Consider the following 5,283-nt stretch of genomic DNA (forward strand, 5'->3'; position numbering starts at 1 on the left):
AATTGTCCTCCACCCAAGTCTAGGAAACAGTTAAAAAGTTTTCTAGGGCTAACAGGATTTTACCGTAAATTTGTAAAAGGACAAGTGTTTAATGATGAAAATTTGAATAACCTCTTACGCAAAAGCCGGCCGCGGTGGTCTAGCGGTTCAGGCGCTCAGTCCGGAACCGCGCGACTGCTACGGTCGCAGGTTCGAATCCTGCCTCGGGCATGGATGTGTGTGATGTCCTTAGGTTAGTTAGGTTTAAGTAGTTCTAAGTTCTAGGGGACTGATGACCACAGATGTTAAGTCCCATAGTGCTCAGAGCCATTTCTTACGCAAAAACGTTCCGTTTGTGTGGACTGACAGGTGTCAGGCCGCTTTCGAGAGATTAAAAGACGAGTTGTTAAGATCTAACATACTATTTCATCCTGATTTATCGCTACCCTTCCATCTGGGAACGGATTCGTCGAATTATGGGGTGGGGGTAGAACTGTTCCAAGAAGTTGGTAAAGGAGAGGATAAGGAACACCGGACGATAGCGTTCGCGAGTCGAACTTTATCAAAAAGTGAGCGAAACTACACGATTTCTGAGAAAGAGTGTCTCGCTATCGTGTGGGGATACAAAAAGTTCAAGGGTTACCTATGGGACCGTAAGGTGATTATTCATACGGACCATAAGACGCTCACTTATCTGAAGGATTGTAAACTACTTCACGAAAGACTGACTAGGTGGTCGCTGTATTTACAGCAATTTAACTATGACATCTGTTACGTAAAAGGGACCGACAATTGCGTAGCGGATGCGCTGTCGCGTTTGCCCGAGTCTAATCAAGAGATATTGAAAGATGAGTCAGATGGAGTGGTCAAATTATACTATTTTAAAGAAGTTGAGGGACGTAAATTAATAATGAACATCTGTAAGAATCTACGTCGTCATCAGAACGAGGACGGTTGTTTAAATATGGTGAAAACCCGATATGACGAAAGGAGTCCAGAAGGAGAAAAATTAAGGAAGTATTACAAGATATACGATCATATCTTGTACATATGTAAGACTGTAGATAGTAATATTTGGCGGGTATGCTGGCCCACCAAATACGTCACGGAAATAATTGACTACTACCATTTGGCGTTGGTCACTGTGGACCAAAGAAATGTACGGAAAAGCTGAGTGAAGTAGCGCATTTTAACAACATGTTAAAACGCGTTACTGACAGAGTGAAAACTTGCGATTTATGTCAGAAGGTGAAGGTTACCAACTGTACGAGTCGTGGTCCTATGCAAAGTATAAGGCCTAACGACACCTTTGAATTATTGTGTGTGGACTTGTACGGACCTTTGCCCAAGTCATCAGGAAACTTCGCCTACATTTTAGTAGTGCTAGAAGCTTTTTCCAAGTTCATCAAACTATACCCGATTAGGAAAGCTACAGCCAAAGCGGTCTATAGCAAGCTTGTGAACGATTATTTTGTTCATATTGATAAGCCCAAGGCGATTCTATCAGACAATGGGGCACAATTTACTTCTAAGTTGTGGAATGAAGGCATGGAAAGTAATGGGGTCGAGGTGATCCATATTTCAGCTTATTGTCCAGCTGGGAATCCCGCTGAGAGGTATATGCGCGAGCTGGGCCGACTTTGCCGTACCTATTGCCATCACAACCATAGGGCATGGTGCAAATATGTAGCAGTATTTGAGAGAATTATGAACACCTTGAGACATGAATCTACGGGATTTTCTCCAGAGGAAATCTTGTTGGATGACAGAAGTAAAAGTTTAGTGGAAGAGATAATCAAATTCCCTCCACGGATTGACATTAGTATTGGTGTGAAAAAGGATCGTTTGCGAGAAGTAATGAAGCTAAAAGCCGATGCTCGCATACGTCGTCAAGACGCTAAAGCGCATTTTGCTAAGTTTGCAATCTGAGACTTAGTACCTGTAAAAGCTCATGAGAAATCGAGCGAGATAGACAATGAAATCTCTAAATTTAAGTTTGTTTATAATGGACCATATAAAGTCATTGGTATACCTCACACAAATGCTTATTGCTTAGAGTATCCAAGCTCTGGAAAAATAATAGGTATACGGAACATTGTAGACTTGAAATTGTACCGACCTAGGATCGATTAATACCACACAATGGGTAATTTATACAGTATGTAAAATAGACTGTAAGATTTAACGATTTGCTAGATTGCCATGCTTTTGACTGACCAAGGTCATTAAAGAAGTTGTAATTAATAAGCAATTAATTTTGATTAATCAATTTAATTTTAATCAATTTAATCATGATCTAATCAACTGAAAAAGCCAAGCTGCTAGTTTAAGTTTTCAGCTGAGTCGCAGTAGATTAAGGAATGTAAATATGATTTTGTAAATAGCTGTAAGATTTCATAAATATGTGATTTACTAGTCATTGCCGATGTACTTAGACGCTGTTTTAAGTTTCAGGCTAGTACATGCGTGTGATGAAGGACAGTGTAGAGTTATCCACTGTGATAGTGTTTATGGACTCCTTGAGATTACTCGGGAGTGAGTTTTTCCGAAAGAATTCAGTGAAACGGACGTTCTGGAAACGCCGTCACAAGGGCGAGTGAGATCAAGCGTGCCGCACACGCGGGCGCAACAATACTAGCGAGGCGAGCCGCTGTCGGCTGTTGTGCCGCTGTTGGCTCTTGTGCCGCTGTCGGCATTCTTTGTACTTGCGAGTACGGAAGGCGGAATTGTTTTTCTTCCTGGACAGCTGAAAGAATTCTGCTGTTAATATTTATGCTTTTGTCGATCTGCTGTACATAATTTTCTTGTTTAGCGTTAAATAGATTCTCGTGACGAGAATATTAATTATGAAAAGGTTATATAAAATGTGTAGTCTATTTAATTATTTATTTGCGTATTTTGGTCTACCTGTTTTTATGACCATGCACTCTAATTAATTTTGCAAATAGTATTCCATTTCTTGTAGTGTTACGAATTTTAATGATTTTGGAATAGCTAAACCATTTTCTATGTTTTCTATGAATTTTAATATGTTGTCAACCTGTTTTATTTTGATCAAGATGACAGAGTGGAATACGATTAGGAGTGTCTCCACTCAATTATTATCGTCTAAAAATTGGTTTATGGTTAATTAGGCGAATGCTAAATTTTGTTGATGTTTTGAGCATATGCATTTCCGCTGTTTCTTTTTTTTTTGGACATTTTCTGAGTCTGTTTACGTTACACGAACATCCTCAGACAATGTGGGGCACGTGTAACGCCGGAAATGCATATCCTCCTATTTCCATCTATTGTACTATAATTTGTTTTCCTTATTTTTGTTACCTGAATACATGACATTTCTGTGTCTTTACATATTGTAATTGTTTTACTATTTGTATATATATATTTATGCATTTATGTCGATGTATAATTGGTTTGTTTCGTAAATATTATTTGTATTTTTACGCTGGGTCTTGCCTGGGGAAAACTGCTATCGAACGATTACATCGATAGGTCGTGTGAAGACTCAAAGTGTGTAGGATCTTTGGTAGTGTTAACTCTGCCGCGTGGAGCGCGGGCAGAGCTGTGAGAGTCTGGCTGGAGTAGCGAGTGGAGCAGGTATGTTGTGTGACGCTCCCGCGAGTTGCCGCGCTTTCGGGGTTTGGCAGCATGTAATTGCGCTCGACTCGCGATGATAGTTTCTGACATGGTGTCGCGGACGGGAAGCATTAGCTGGCGCACATCAAGAGCCCGTTTCGCCTGGTGACCGTGTCGAGAAGAAGGCGCGCCAACATCCAGCTTCTGCAACAGCGACGGCCGACAATGAGTGACTGTCGCCACCTCCTCGATCGACGGCTTCAAACCTTCAATCAACCAACAAGGAAGACTAAAAGCACGTAAAGTTTCAGAACTGTATGGCAGACCTCAGCTTTTCAAATTGTTCCATTTGCCTCGCAAAATTACAGCAACTTAGCATGAACCTTTGTTGCTCATTGTCCCAATTGCATTGCCAAGCAGGGTCCCTTCCTTGTCCGAAATGAACCCGAGTGTCGTTGAAATTCAAACGCCAGCATAAGTCCATTTCACTGCTTTAATTTCAAAGTTCAATTTAAGTATTCATAGCTGGCTACAATAGTTAGATTACACAAGCACAAATTAAGAGTGCGAGTTTTGTTACCGTGTTTTAGCTTACCTGTGACTGCAGCTCAGCTTGGTACGTACTAAATTTTACTATTGTTAATTGTTCAGAATCGTTTAATTCAAGTTCAAAGTTAAATCTCTTCTTTCTAAATTGCGTAGATTCAAGTAGCTTTAGAAATGATTGTTGAGGTAGTCCAAGACTAACTGTATTTCGATGTGCTTCAGAAAGAAAGCTCACTATTAACTTCAGTCACTAAATTAACTTTCGATTTTCCGGTTTCATTAATTCTTTTGCTAAATTAAGTGTAGCGAAATTTATTACTTCTGACAAACTTTCAGTTTTCACACTACACGTGTCAACCTTCAGTTGCCACGCTTCTAGTGCTAATTATATGTGTAATAACCTTTCTTTTTCAGTTATTATAGCAATTGTCCATAGGACTGGCGACCGTAATTTCCCCCAAATCTCAAATATCTAATTACCGCTAGTTGATTGTTAACGTAACGGCCACACATTTACTTTCTTTATTAACTTTATCCCTATTTCAAAATTAATTTCCACCAGTTTCACTTGCATTTTTCCTTTCATTTAGATGTAAGCCTTTCCTCCCTCTTTACCGACAGGTTAACGTCGGTGACGATTGCTTTTCCAAAATTCCCATTAGGTACACGTGGTTTCATTTTTCACTGTCATTAAGGTCGATAAGTGAGGGGGAGGTTACAATTTCATGTACCATAAATTTAAAAAAGTTATAAAAACCCATCGTCGTGTGGTCTACTTGAGGTGTCTGATTGCCGTCAACAAACATTTGAAGATACCAAATGTACTGTGGAGGCTGTTATCAGTATGCCCAACTGATTTAAATGGGTTCCAAAAGAGATACTAGAATAGACTCCATTGTTAGGTGCTTCTGTCCGACAGACACTTTCTTCTCCAAGGAAGAGATGTCCTATAATAAGACGCTACAAGTCACTGAAGAATAAAAATAGGAAAAGTAAGTCAAATTTTTGATAGTGTCATCTTCAAAATCTGATCTTACCGTAAGCCAACTGCTGCAGAGCTAGGACGTTGAAAATGATCTGCAGGTTCATATCAGTATTAAAACCAAGAGTTTATTGATTTACCTTCGTGAATTATTTCTAAATTTGTGGACAGGCCTTTTATAGTACAGTGATGTGTGT

Source organism: Schistocerca americana, chromosome 3 (genome assembly GCF_021461395.2).
Source record: "Schistocerca americana isolate TAMUIC-IGC-003095 chromosome 3, iqSchAmer2.1, whole genome shotgun sequence".
NCBI classification, from domain to species: Eukaryota; Metazoa; Arthropoda; class Insecta; order Orthoptera; family Acrididae; genus Schistocerca; species Schistocerca americana.